Source organism: Moschus berezovskii, chromosome 25 (genome assembly GCF_049115385.1).
Source record: "Moschus berezovskii isolate FMDL1 chromosome 25, NW_MosBer_1.0, whole genome shotgun sequence".
NCBI lineage: Eukaryota > Metazoa > Chordata > Mammalia > Artiodactyla > Moschidae > Moschus > Moschus berezovskii.
Window position 1 is genome coordinate 20575653 of NC_142484.1, and position 14935 is coordinate 20590587.

Sequence of the window (14935 nt, forward strand, 5' to 3'; positions counted from 1 at the left end):
AGGGTTGCCATTTCCTCCTGCAGGGGATCTTCCTGACCCAGGGATCCAACCCTCTTACGTCTCCTGCATTGCCAGGCAGGTTCTTTACCACTAGTGCCACCTGGGAAGCCCATAGTAACTTGTCTAAATTCACCCGTTTAGTAACTAGTAGAGTTAGACTTATGGCAAGCCACTCCAGTACTATTGCCTAGAAAATCCTATGGATGGAGGAGCCTGGTAGGCTGCAGTCCGTGGGGTCGCTAAGGGTCGGCACAACTGAGCTACCTCACTTTCACTTTTCACTTTCACACATTGGAGAAGGAAATGGCAACCCACTCGGTGTTCTTGCCTGGAGAATCCCAGGGACGGGGGAGCCTGGTGAGCTTCCGTCTATGGGGTCACACAGAGTCGGACACAACTGAAGTGACGCAGCAGCAGCAGAGATAGACTTTTGATGTGGTTTTTCCTGATGCTAACCTGTACTCTAAAGGTTGGCTTGAAACTCAACATTCAGAAAACAAAGATCATGGCATCTGGTCCCCTCACTTCATGGGAAATAGATGGAAAAACAGTGTCAGACTTTATTTTTTTGGGCTCCAAAATCACTGGAGATGCTGATTGCAGCCATGAAATTAAAAGACACTTGCTCCTTGGAAGGAAAGTTATGACCAACCTTGATAGTATATTAAAAAGCAGAGACATTACTTTGCCAACCAAGGTCCGTCTAGTCAAGGCAATGGTTTTTCCTGTGGTCATGTATGGATGTGAGAGTTGGACTGTGAAGAAGGCTGATCGCTGAAGAATCGATGCTTTTGAACTGTGGTGTTGGAGAAGACTCTTGAGAGTCCCTTATACTGCAAGGAGATCCAACCAGTCCATTCTAAGGGAGATCAATCCTGGATGTTCATTGGAGGGACTGATGCTAAAGCTGAAACTGCAATACTTTGGCCACCTCATGCGACGAGTTGACTCACTGGAGGGGACTCTGATGCTGGGAAAGGTTGGGGGCGGGAGGAGAAGGGGACGACAGAGAATGAGATGGCTGGATGGCATCACCGACTCTGTGGACATGAGTTTGAGTGTACTCCGGGAGTTGGTGATGGACAGGGAGGCCTGGCGTGCTGTGATTCATGGGGTCGCGGAGAGTCAGACACAACTGAGCGACTGAACTGAACTGAACTGAACCTGTACTCTGAACTTGTTGCACCAAACTACTCAAGGGCAGCGACCTGGTGGCTACATGTGTTCGTTCCATTTGTTTTTGCTGCTTCATCCTCAGTGCCAAGGACCATGCCAGGCCTGGAGGAGCCACTCTATGTATTTGTTGAATGATGGAACAAAGGATTGAATGGACCCCTTGCTGCCCAGCCTGATCAGGGCAGAGTGAGGGCTTCTTCTGTCCCGTTACTGGTTACTCTGTGCACAACTGCTTGTTCCTCTCTCCACCCAGAAAAATACCCAATAAACTGAAGTGAAAGTGAAAGTCACATTCCATTCTTTGGGATCCCATGAAATGTAGCCTGCCAGCCAGCCTCCCTCCTCTGTTCATGGAATTCTCCAGGCAAGAATACTGGAGTGGGTTGCCATGCCCTCCTCCAGAGGATCTTCCCGATCCAGTGATCGAACTCAGGTCTCCTGCACTGCAGGCGGATTCTTTACCTTCTGAGTCAGGAAAGCCTGTACAAACTAAGAATCCTGCAAAGGCCACGTGGCAGATGGCTGGGTTAACTAGGCTTGGGACGGGGCAGTAGGGGGCGGAGGGGGGCGGGTAGGAGCATAAGCTGAACACAAAAGACTGAATGATACGAGGGAGTTAAAAGGTTCTCAGTGTTCTGTGACCTGTTGACTCAGGGCCACTCTCTGGCCCCTTTGGATAGGGTCTCCTCCCCGTCCTCAGGCTCCCTCCTCCCACCACCAGGCATCCCCCTGCCTGGCCTGAGCTGTACTGAAACTGGCCACGTTCCTACTGAGCGGAGAAAGTAACAGTTACGCCACCCTCCCCAGCCCCATCCAAACCCTCTGGAGTCTGCCCTGGGCCCTAGGGCTAGCAGCTTTTCTCCACATTCCAGCCAAAAATAATATGAGAGCGGAGCTGTTTGGTGGAGAACTTAATCTAATCTTCATTGCTTCAGTTTTAAAATATCTTGCCTGGTTTAAGGTTTCTTATTACACACTAGGATGTGTTTTTAGTGAGATAGGTCTTAGCAGAACCGTCCTTCTTGTAATTAGAAACCCAGGCGGGCAGGGCCGGGGTGGGAGGAGGGCGGTGAGACATCCAAGCCAAACAGCAGATCTCCCTCAAGACAACACTCTGGCAGCAAGCTCTTCCCCAGCTGCCCGGGGCCGGTTCTTCCTCCTGGGGGATCTGGACCGAGGAAAAGCCGAGCTCTGGTAGAAGGAGTGCCTTCCATCTCCCTCCACCCTCATTCTGCGTGTCCCAACTCTTCCCCCATCAGCCTGGAAACTAAGATGCTGCCTGTGACCGCTGGAGAACGATGTGTGGAGGAAAAACTTACCCCAAGATGTCTCCCCCCACCCCCGGATGAAGGAGAATTAAAGGCAAAGCATTCCACTGCAGCCTGTCTCCAGTATCACTGGCTAGCTTTGAAAAATCAGGCGCCGGAACGGAAGGAGGTTCCAAGTGCATATGCACTTGTGTATAAGGGCCGGGTGTAACTTCTCAAGCTTTCTGGCCCAGAATCTGCTTTGATCTGCCAGCGTGGAGGCTGCTAAGTGAGGTTCAAGCTGCGGTTAGCTCCAGACCAGCGCCCACCCTGCTCCCCACCCCCAGCCTCTTCTTCCCAATGACATAAAGAAAAGAGGCAACATTTCTGATCAGTCAGATTCTGTGTTCATCTGATGGGTGAAAGCTACTCCAGGTGGCACTGTGGGAATAAGTACCCCGGTTCCCCCAGCTCGGGTTAATTGCCTTTCCGGGAAAAGTCCAGGTGGATTTTGGAATCATAGCAGGGATTTCAAATTCTAGGATATAAGAAAGGCAAGAGTTCAGTCCCTTGACCAAGTCTAAGAACTCCTGAGAGTTGTGGGGACCGGCTCTGGGGACGGGCAGGGCAAGAATACACAAAGAAAGCAACTTTACTTCTCAGAAGTCTCCTCCCTCCAATTTCCTTTATTATTTAGAGTGTGGGATTAGGCTGCAGTCTTTCTCAGGGCCTAATGAGGAATTCGTGTGAGACATTCCACTTTGCAGATGAAGAAACCAAGATCTGGAAGCTTAGCTAGCTGACCCACTTTAGTCATGAAGCCAGACAGTCAAAGGGTATAAAACTGCCAGGTCCCCAAACTTCAGCCTAAATACCACCCGGCACGCTGACCTGCCAGCCTCCATCATCTCCTTCCTCCCTTTCCCACCAGGCATTGTTGGTGCTGTTCAGTCGCACAGTTGTGTCCAATTCTTTTGCGACCCCATGGACTGTAGTCCACCAGGCTCCCCTGTCCATGGAATTTTCCAGGCAAGAATACTGAAGTGGGTTGCCATTTCCTATTCCAGGGGATCTTCCAGACCCAGGGATCAAACCCCCATCTCCCGCACTGGCAGGCAGGTTCTTTTCCACTGAGCCACCAGGGAAGTCCCACCAGGTATTTGATTTAATTAAATTAGCAGATCCTCATCGCAGCAACGAGCCTGGCCATGCAGCCTGGACAGAGCCCAGCCAGTGCAGCTCCTCCTCCAAAATTCGGCTTCTCAGCCTAATTCAGTCTTCAATAAGTCACGGTGCTCAGCTGAAGTGTCATACAAAGCATGGTGTGTTGGCTAGAACCAAGGCTAACGGTGGCTCGTGATGATTTCATTCCCCACGTAACTTCCTCCGTGGCATCATTTTCACCCTCTCCCTACACTGATCTGCATTTTGTTTGATCCAGACACTGTTTCACATGCCGGCACCTCGGGCAATTGCATCACACATTTATATATATCTCACAGCGTTGCTGTCCTGGTGCTGCACGGCACAGGAAAAAGAAAAACTTATAACTGCATTTCTCACCTTCCTTGAACTAATTTAGAAAATGTGCTCCAAATTAAATAAATCGGGAACAAAAAGTTTGAAATTGGAGATAGAATTTCAGAAGCGGCGGGGGGGGGGGTGTGTGGAGGCTAAACAAATAGCAAGGAAATCTTGCAACATGATGGAAGCCTATAAATTTTACAGGTTGTTTCTTTAATAAAAACAAATTCAATTGCTAACAACACAGTATTATTAAGCCACTAACATTTAAAAATCTAATTTGGTCTGCTCTGCTGCTGTTTCTGTTGTACATTGCATTCACCCAGGGTAAGGAAGTCAGGTTGATAGGTTTGGTTTGGTTTCTAAACCAGGCTAATAGAGAGCCCTTTAAAACCCAGCTTTTTTGCTTTCTAGGCATGCCTTGGTCCCTAATGAGTTACAGCCCCAGGTTGAAGATGGACATAGCAGAAAGAAATTTAACACACACTCTGGTACACCCATAAACATCAAGGCCAAGGAAGAGGAGGTATGTTTCCAGTTAAGCTAGAACTCCATGAATTCAGGATTCTCCACTCACAAGACAGTAATTCTCCTTATTTCATCACTAACTTACTTCAAATGTGTTTATACAATTTATTGCTACTGAACTTCCAGGCAACTGGTGTAGAGTTAATGAAACCCAGCTTGGAGAAGCTTTGGGCTTTGAACAACTAACCACAGTTTAAATGGTTATGACATGCGGTCAAAGCCGCAGGCCAGCCCCACTGCAGTTTCTGTGTTAGGACCTAGTCAAAAACCTTGTCATCTCACCTTTTGTGCCAAATAGATTGAGAAAAGGAAAAAAGCCCTGGAAAACAGTCTTCCATGTGTCTTCTCAAGGTTCCCAGCCTTTCTCCCTGACATTTTAACACATCTATCTCCCTGAATGCCGGGCAAAGCCCCTCCCCCAGTCCCGAGTAAATATTTTAGTTGCAGTTTGAATGGGCAGCCAGTTGAAATCCTGAAATCCAGTTTCAGTTTAATTGAACCGGGTCAGGCCTACATAAAGCAATGCGGAGAGGGGGTTGTCAGGGGGAGGCACCCCACCACATTTGAAGTCAGACTCAGTGCAAGTCCAAAAGGCAAGACAGGAATGTACAGATGGCGCTGAACTGGAAAAGAAGTGAACTCCTCTTTCCAAATGACTTGGACATTGATTTTTATTAATCCTCATTGTCATACGGTGTCCTCCCCCCAAGCTCCGTCCATGTGAAAACTCCAGGAGGCTCCCTCTTTCTAAACAGGCCCATTTTGGAAGAGTAAAGGGGAGGTGCTGGACTTGCCAGGGCCGCACAATAAAAGCCCTTTTTGAAAGCAGCACTTTCATTAACTTAAAGCAATCTATGGACTTAAAAGCAGAGAGCTGTAAACTCGCAGAAAGGATCATAAAACAGCCAGTCTCAAGTTGGGTACACTTCAGTGCAATTTGCACGAGGCATTTTACTGTGAGCGGTGGCCCGGCCCATCTCCCTCCGGTAACCCCCTGCCCCTTATTCTGAACAGCATCCCTTTCTCTCGGCTTTCATGCTTTTCGCGCTCACAAAGCGGGAGGCGGTGACCGGGGAGTCTCCGTGGGGTCACGGCTCCCTCCCGCCCTCGGGCTCTCCGCGGGAGAGAGGGCGCCTGAATTCCAAGCCTGCAAAACAACAGCCTCGGAGCTCCGCCGCCGGGCGGCCGCCGCGCCCCGGGGCCGCCGCGGCCACTCGTGGGTCGCGCGCCTTCTGCGTCCCGGAAGCGCCTTCCGCCTGCCCCAGCGAGGGGCGCGGGGTGTGCAGAGTGCTGGGAGAGTCGGTTTGAGATAGCAAAGCAGAAATTTCAAATCTTTCTCCTGTCCACTCCCCAACTCTGCTTCTCTAGTGGCCCAAGTAGGGTAACCTCCGTTCCTAGTCAGGACTTCTCTTCCCTTTCCCCGGCCCCCCTCAAGCTAGGCCGGAGCCAAGCGGGGTGCAGCTTGAGTGGGCGATCAGAGACAGGAGACCCTCCCTACCTTCCCCCCACAAAGGTCCTGAAGCCTCGGGAAGGCCAGAATGCAGGGCACGCGGGCGGGCTAGGGACCAGGACTTTGCGTAATAGAGCTTGTGTTTGGGCACCATCATTTTCTCAAATTTGAGGAGAAGGAGATAGTTGAAATCTGCTTTAAATGCGAAGCTTTCGGTTTCCACTAGTTGGAAAACGTTTTAACACGCTGGAGGAGTACTGGGGCAAAGGGGTAAGGGCAGAGGACCCCAAGTTCTCCCCCTTTATCAAACGGATCGTCACAAGGGCAGCCCGGCGTGTGGGCTTCCGGGCGAGGCCGGGGGGAAGTGCAGACAGAACCTGCGAGTCAACAGCTGGCGGTTCTGGTCCGGGCGCTTGAGTTCAAGCCCGCCCTGCCCTCCGCCGAAGCCCGGACTCCCCGGGCCTGGAGCGAGGCCTCGTTGCGAGCGCCCCCCGCGCAGGCCGCGGCCCCTGCGGGCCACTGCACCCACCCCGCCGCGCTGCACCCGCAGACTCCAAGTGGCTTCCGGAGCCCGCCGAGCCGCCAAGGTCCCTATCCATCCCCGGCCCTGCGAGGCTACCCTGTCGCTTCGCCCAGAACAATTCGCCTTCGAATTGTCCGCTTCCCGGAATCTTCAAGGACCCGGTCCTGCGCGCCTCAAATCCATTCCTCCAGATCCTCTTTCGGGGATAAGCGGCAGGAATTTGGGGCTCGCCGGCCATAGCTCCCATCAACTACTTTCATCGTCTACCTAATCGTTTTCAACCCACTGAGCGTGGGGACTCCCGGGTGCAACCCTCCCCAAATTCCAATAGTTTCAACTCCCCACCCCCCCACCCCCCCGCCAAAAAAAGCCGTGAACCTGTGGCTAAATCTTAAAAGACGCCACCAGTTCCTCCTATTCCAGCCTCAGATGTAAGCCCAGGCCCCTAACTCCAGCCTTCCTGCTGTCTGCTTTGACCGAGGTGCAGATTCGATCGGCGGCCCTTCGATCCGGCTTCTGAAAACAGCTTGGATCCTAAAAACCCGAACTCTAGCCTCGCCCCGAAGCCCAGCCCTAATTCAGAGCTGATGCAAAACCACCACCCACCCCTCGCCCTACTCCCAGTCCTAGCCCCTGGTCTCCCCATCGCGCCGGAACCTCGGGTTCTCCCCTGAGAGCCCCCGGAAAAGGCGGCCCGCGTGGATCGTTTCTTTCTCTGGGTTTGGAGTCGGGAGAGCCCCGCACGCCTCACCCAAAAGAAACGCAAACTTTGCGCGGCAGACTCGGGACCCTGCCCCATCCCCCTCGGCTCTCTCTCTTTGAGCGATTTCCGACCCCCCCTCTTACGAACTCGTGCCCTAGTTCTTGAGTCAGGAGGGTTCCCAATTCCCGAACCTCGCCGAGGGCCCCTACGCCTCCCCACACCTAGCCAAAGACTCCCAACAATCCTCGGAAAGCTAGTAACACTACAAATTACGGCTCTTCCCGCGTTAGTGTCCCCGAGCCTGGCCCCTGCGATCCCGGCTTCCCTGATCCACAGCTCGTGCTTCGCTGTCCCCACGGATCCGCCGGCAAACCCTCACTCGTCCCGGCTCCCCAGGTCGGGCAGGACGCGGCCGGGGCTCCCGGACTTCAGCCACCCGGCCCGAGTCTGGGGCTGCTCCGGCTTCCAGCCGCTCGAAGGCAGCTCCAAGCTGCTGGCGCCAAGCAAGAGCCGGCCCGAAGGGCGCCCGAAGCCGGGAGAAAGAAAGCGAACCTGGAGCCGGCCCGCCGATCTCAGCCTCGCCCGCGGAGCGCCCAGCCCGGAGCTGCCGGCACCCGGGCTCCGCCGGCCCGCGCGCGAGTCTCTGCTCGGGTCCCCGGCGCACCCGGCGCGCAGCTCCCCGCCCGCCCGCTACGGTGTCTTGGGCCCGCGGCGGTCCGAGTCCGCAGCCCCGCTCCTCGCACCCGTGGACAATGCACGCCCCGCCACGGGCCCGAGCGGGGCGAGGCGGCGGGGCGGCGGGGCGGCGTGGCTGCGCGCTGGCCGGGCCCGGGCGCGGGCGGGCCGCCTCCTTCCCGGGCCTCAACGCCGCTCGCGCTGCTTCGCTCCGCGCTCTCCCGGCGCTTCCCCAGCTCCTCTGCACGCTCCCGCCGTCCCTCGCTGCTCCCTGCCTCCCTCCTCCCTGCTGCCTCCCTCTCTCTCCTCCCTGCTGCCTCCCTCTCTCCCTCTCTCCTCCTTGCCCTGTCGCAATGAATAATACTCTGGCTTGGGGACTGGAATAAAACACACGCGCTCTGAGGCAGCCGCCCGCAGCAGCAGCACCGCCGCCGCCGCGCCGCCGCCGCCGCCGCCTGCAAAAGCGTCTCTGACATGGAAATGAATGACAGCTTACCTGATGCCAATCTTCATCAGACTGACACCGGCGTGACAACACAGCCTATACTTCCCAGCACTGCTCGGGACGTCAGCGGCACAGGGACCCGCCCCCCGGAGCCCCCCCTCCACACACCTCCCCTCTCCCCACTCCCCCTTTCTCCCCACCCCCCCATCACCCCCACCCACTCCCGGCCCCGGCCGCTTCCAAGTCGGAGCAGCCGCCGGAGTGTCTCCCTCTGCTGGAGGCTTTTCTAAGACGTCTAAGCCGGCTCCGGATGCCTGGAGAAAACCTCAGAGTGAGAGGTGGCCTCCGACGGAAGAACGCAGCCGACCCCCGCCCGCCCCCCCAGGAACTCGGAAACACACCCCCAACCGAGGCCAAGTCCCCCTCGGCAGATAACCGAGGCGGGGCTTCCAGACATCTTGAGTTCAGGGAGGTGGAGATGCGGGGAAATTTTCTTCTGTGGACCCTGAGAGCATTCCCCAGAAATTAAGAAACTTAAAACTGGCAAGAAATCCTTCCTCCCACCCCGACTCCTCTCCCACCTCCACCCCATTCCTGCCTGGCTGGCCTCATTTTTATGATTGCATTTGAATAATTCTCATTACCCTGGCCCCAGAAAAGGTGCTCAGATGACACTCTGGTTAGTTATTCCTGTTCTCAAGAGCTCCTTCTGCTCTGGGCTTCCTGGGGCGGTTGGTTCTTCCAGGGGAAGACTGTTAACGGGCGGGGCAGAGGGAGAGATTAAAAAGGTGTGGGGGCTTTGTCAGTAAATCACCTCTTTGCAAATGCCAGGCTGGCCTGTTTTAAGCCTCTTCCTATTTTCATTCTAAAAAGTGGCAGAGTTCTGGGGATCGGTGGGGTGGCGTGAAAGGAGAGGCCAGCTGGACTGTTGCAGCCTGGGACTGCTGGGGTGGCTTCCTCTGCTTCTGGGAGGAAATTCACCAGGAGGAAGACCAACACAAGCATGTATGGTCTGACATGCGCCTTCTTTCATTCCACCAAGATTACAGTCCTACTAAGTGAGTGTCCGCTGGAGGCTGGCTTGCTTCCACAACTTAGCACATGGCCCTCTGCGTAAGGGATAAGAGAACCCCTCTTCCCCCATGAAATTTGCCCCCTGCTCTCTGTAGAGGAGCCATTTCAGCCACTGTCAGGCAGCGATTGATCCTCTGACCCCAGACCAGGCAGGGGGCCTGGATAAAGCCTAGACAAAAGACACGGATGTAAGCGGGGAAAGCAGAAAGTGAAACCCAAGCGGCCCAGGTTTTCGGGTAAAAAATCTGATCCAAGAAGCTGAAGGCTGCCCCTTCGCTCTTTCCAGGCCTCTGGGTCATTCCTTGTCTGCCTCCTTCCTGGCCAAGAATGAGAGCCATGAGCTACCGCTCAGAGGAGGCAATTGAATATTTTTTTTTTTACATCACAGCCCAGATATAGCAAATACTGTTTATCCAGATCCTCCCAGTACCCGCCCCCACACCCACCCCCCACCCCCCACCTCCCACCACATTCCACTTCCAAAGTCACTTATGGAAGAAACTTCACTGGAGCGCCCATCACAGATGGAGTTGAATCCTCTCACCTTCTCATAGAACCTCCAAAGACTTCACTAGGTGTATTCTGTGCTCAGAAACTCTGGCTGCTGACAGTATAATCGCTATTATATATTATACATTGATAATAATATAATAATAATGAACGCACTTGCCCTTTTTATGTAGTACAGAAGTAGCCAGATTCTCCAACTCAGAGGCTGGAGGTCAGGCTGCCATAAACTCTCAGAGGGAAGCCCAGTTCAGATCCAGGAAGGGGAGGGAAGATCCACTTGCCCCTGGACCCCTGGAGGGAGGGTTTTCTCTCTTTCCCAGGGCTCCCAGTGAGCTGCTGTAGCTTGAAGAGTCAGAGGGAAGAATCAAGCTGCATGTAAATACTTAACCCCATCAGAGAGGTGTCACTGAGCTGTAAATAGTACTGCAGGCAACAGCCATGCATCACTGACTCACACTTGTCACACCCCTCATTTTCTGAAATCTAGTTCCTTGCCCATGTCTCTCTTGATACAGGAGATCCATTGCCATGAGCTATTTTGGAGTCTACTTAAATACTGTGATTTCTACACTAATACCCTTTTGAGGCTTTAAAATGCACATTGTAATTTTAAATAAAGATACCTTACTTTGACTATTTCTGTAATTTGCAGAAGTTTTAAAATGATTATCTAAATGTAACCATTCTGAGACTTCCCTGGCAGTCCAGTGGTTAAAAATCCGCTGGCCAATGTGGGGACACAGATTCAATCCCTGGTCCAGAAACTAGGATCCCACAGGCCTTACAGCAAGTAAGCCCATTCGCCATAACTACTGAGCCCAAGCTCTAGAGCCTGAGAGCTGCAACTACTGAAGCCCACGCACCCATGCTCACAAGAGAAGCCAATGCGATGAGAAGCCTGGGCACCGCCACTGAAGAGTAGCCCCCACTCACTGCACGTAGAGAAAGCTCATGCACAGCAACGAAGACCCAGCACAGCCAAAAATAAATTTCTTTAATGTGACCATTCTTATAATTATTCAAAGCAAATGTTTGTCCTGTACTCAAGCTCAACTGTGGGCTAGAGCTAAGGATAAAGGGCAGAAGCAAAGAAATTCAAGTAACAGCTCCTGTCCTCAAGAAGCTTCCATTCTCGTGAGGAAGGAATATAGAAAACATTAAAAAATAATAATACAGGAATCCAACAGATGACACAGCTCACAAAAAATTAACGAACAAGTGAATCGACAATATGTCAAGTTCCATAAGCTCCATTTCTAAATGTTGGCTTTGTCAGTGCGTAGAGAAGGAAGAGAGTAGAAATGAAGTCTGTAGAATTCATTTCAGATATCCACCATCTCTCCCCCATCATCCTTTTGAGGATGAAGAAGAGGGTAGAGAGGGGCACACGTCACTTAAATCACCAACACATCAACATTAGAACCAACAGGAGTTCCTACCACTCTTGCCATCTCTCTTCAGTGCAGGAGTTCATCAGGCGTGGTTCTGGGCCATGTTCTCAATCTATCTGCCCTTAATTAATCTTCAGTATGAGAAGCTAACAGCAGCCTAAGTCGGCCCTTCTGAGCCCTGGTGCTCACGCTCAGTCACTCAGTCATGTCCGACTCTTTGCGACCCCATGGACTGTAGCCCACCAGGCTTCTCTGTCCAAGGGATTTCCCAGGCAAGAATACTGGAGTGGGTTGCCATTTCCTTCTCCAGGGCATCTTCCCAATCCAGGAATCAAACCTCTGTCTCCTGCAGTGGCAGGTGGATTCTTTACCACTGAGCCACCTAGGAAGCCCTCTTCTGAGTCCTGCTGCTACTGCCGCTAAGTCCCTTCAGTCGTGTCCGACTCTGTGCGACCCTATAGATGGCAGCCCACCAGGTTCTGCCGTCCCTGGGATTCTCCAGACAAGAACACTGGAGTGGGTTGACATTTCCTTCTCCAATGCATTAACTGAAAAGTGAAAGTGAAGTCACTCAGTCGTGTCTGACTCTTCGTGACCCCATGGACTGCAGCCCACCAGGCTCCCCCGTCCCTGGGATTCTCCAGGCAAGAATACTGGAGTGGGGTGCCATTGCCTTCTCCTCTGAGTCCTGCTGCTAAGTCACTTCAGTCGTGTCTGACTCTGTGCGACCCCATAGAAGGCAGCCCAACAGGCTCCCCCGTCCCTGGGATTCTCCAGGCAAGAACACTGGAGTGGGGTGCCATTGCCTTCTCCTCTGAGTCCTAAACATGTCTAATCAATGGCCTAACTGAATCCTGTCTATATCACCTTGTAAATTAAAGACTTGTCTGTATTAGTCTGCTTGGGGTACCAAAACAAAATACCACAGACTGAGAAGCCTAAACAACAGACAATTATTTTCTCATGGTTCTGGAGACTGCAGGTACAAGATCAAGGTGCCAACGAGGATTAGTTCCTGATGAGACTTCTTTTCTGACTAGGAGATGGCACCTTCTCGCTGTGTGCTCTCACGGCCTTTCCTTTATGTGCAGCAGAGAGCAGAATGCCCTCTGATGTCTCTTCCTCTTCTTATAAGGGCACCAGTTGTACTGGATTAGGGGCCCACCCTTATGACCTCATTTAACTTTAATCACCTTAAAGCCCATCTTCAAATACAGCCACAGTGGGAATTAGAGCTTCAACATATGGATTTAGGAGGGACACAATTCAGTCCGGAACACTATCCACATGCTTGTTTCCTTTATTCTCAACATAAAGACTGTGAGTTCTTTGAGCATGGGGACAGTATCTTATTTCATCTTAGAATCCTTAGAACCTGGTACGGTGCTCAGTCCAGAAAAAAAACAAAACACATTGTAGAAATACTTTGTGGAATGGAATGGAATTTCCTTCTCCATCATTGCCCCAGTCCAGTTCAGGGACTTATCACCAATCACCTCAAGTATTTTGATGATTTTCTAACTGGTTTCATTACTCCAACATGCCCAATACTTCCTCTATACTGTCACCAAAACGTTCTTCCTAAAACAAAGGTTGGCTCACACATTGGCTTCCCCTCAAAATCCTCAATCACTTTTCACTGCTTATAATATTTAGCCTAAAATGTTTATTGGTCCTTATAATAAAAAAGGTGGCTTTCAGTGACACATTCCTTACCTCCTCCTCCTCGGCTGGCCCTGGCCACCTTTCAGCTTATCTCCTGTATTCTTGCATACACCTCCCAACTCCAGCTTCAGTGGTTCCAAGTGCTGCCCATGGACTTCCTACAGGACAATCCCCTGGGAAACCTCTTTATAATTCAGGGTTTCTGGTGCCAGCCCTGAAGGAAGCTGGTCTGGAGAAGGGCCTGGGCATCCATATTGTTAAAACAACTGCATGAAGAGGATGAGAAGACAAGTCACACACTGAGAAAAAATATTTGCAAAGACATGATAGTGGACTGTCATCCAAAATATATTAAAAACTCTTAAAATTCAGCATTAAGAAAACAAACATCCTGATTAGAAAATGGCAAAAGACCTGAACAGACACCTCACTAAAGAAGGTATACAGACAGCAAGTAAGCATAGAAAAGATGTTCAACATCAGCTGTCATCAGGCACATGCAAATTAAAACAAGATACCACTGAATAGTTATTAGACTGGCCAGAATCTGGAACATGACAACATCAAATGCTGGTGAGGATGCAGAGAAACAGGAACAACATCAAATGCTGGTGAGGATGCAGAGAAACAGGAACAACATCAAATGCTGGTGAGGATGCAGAGAAACATGACAACATCAAATGCTGGTGAGGATGCAGAGAAACATGACAACATCAAATGCCGGTGAGGATGCAGAGAAACATGACAACATCAAATGCCGGTGAGGATGCAGAGAAACATGACAACATCAAATGCCGGTGAGGATGCAGAGAAACATGACAACATCAAATGCCGGTGAGGATGCAGAGAAACATGACAACATCAAATGCTGGTGAGGATGCAGAGAAACATGACAACATCAAATGCCGGTGAGGATGCAGAGAAACATGACAACATCAAATGCCGGTGAGGATGCAGAGAAACATGACAACATCAAATGCCGGTGAGGATGCAGAGAAACATGACAACATCAAATGCTGGTGAGGATGCAGAGAAACATGACAACATCAAATGCTGGTGAGGATGCAGAGAAACAGGAACTCTCGTTCATTGCTGATGGGGATGCAAAATGGTGCAGTCACTTTGGAAAATGGTTTGATAGTTTCTTACAAAACTACTCATGGATCTTACTGTAAGATCCAGCAACTACACTCCTTGGTGTTTACCCAAATGGACTGAAAACTTACATTCCCACAAATATCTGCTCACAAATGTTTGTTTGCTGCTGCTGCTGCTAAGTCGCTTCAGTCGTGTCCGACTCTGTGCGACCCCATAGACGGCAGCGCACCAGGCTCCCCCGTCCCTGGGATTCTCAAGGCAAGAATGCTGGAGTGGGTTGCCATTTCCTTCTCCAATGTGTGAAAGTGAAGTCACTCAGTTGTTTCCGACTCTTCACGACCCCATGGACTGCAGCCTACCAGGCTCCTCCACCCATGGGATTTTCCACAGCAGCTTTATTCATAGTTGGCAAGCCTCAGACACAAACATGATGTCTTTCAGTAGGTGACTAGATAAACTGTGGTACATCCAGACAGTGGAATCATATTCAGCACTAGAAAAGAAAGAAACCATCAAGCCTTGAGAACACATGGAGGAAACTTAAATGTGTATTACTAAAGGAAAGAAACCAACCTGAAAAGTTACACACTGAATGATTCCAACTATCTGATTTTCTGGAAAAGGCAAAACTGTGGAGACAGTAAAAGGATCAGTGGTTGCTAGGGCTGATGACTACTGGAAAAGCCATAGCTCTGACTAGACAGACCTCTCTATCTAGAGAAGGGGATGGGATATGAATAGGTAGAGAACAGGATTTTTAGGGCAGCCAAATACTTTGTATGGTATTATAATGATGATGTATGTATGATATATGATCCTATTTGTATGGTACTATAATGAAACAGCTCCTTGGAAGAAAAGCTATGACCAACCTAGGCAGCATATTCAAATGCAGAGACATTACTTTGCCAACAAAGGTCTGTCTA

At 51.2% G+C, this 14935-nt stretch overlaps 1 protein-coding gene across 3 annotated transcripts in view; it reads right to left on the bottom strand.

The window, feature by feature from the left end:
- PKNOX2 (PBX/knotted 1 homeobox 2) overlaps positions 1 to 8405 on the bottom strand; it is a 296299-nt gene extending 287894 nt beyond the window's left edge. The window contains exon 1 of one of the 3 annotated variants that reach the window (XM_055415936.2): positions 8323 to 8405. The gene's annotated coding sequence lies outside the window, so the exon portion shown is untranslated. The remainder of the gene's footprint in view (positions 1 to 8322) is intronic. The other 2 variants (XM_055415938.2, XM_055415937.2) reach the window with 2 other exon arrangements.
- Positions 8406 to 14935: the final 6530 nt, after the last annotated feature.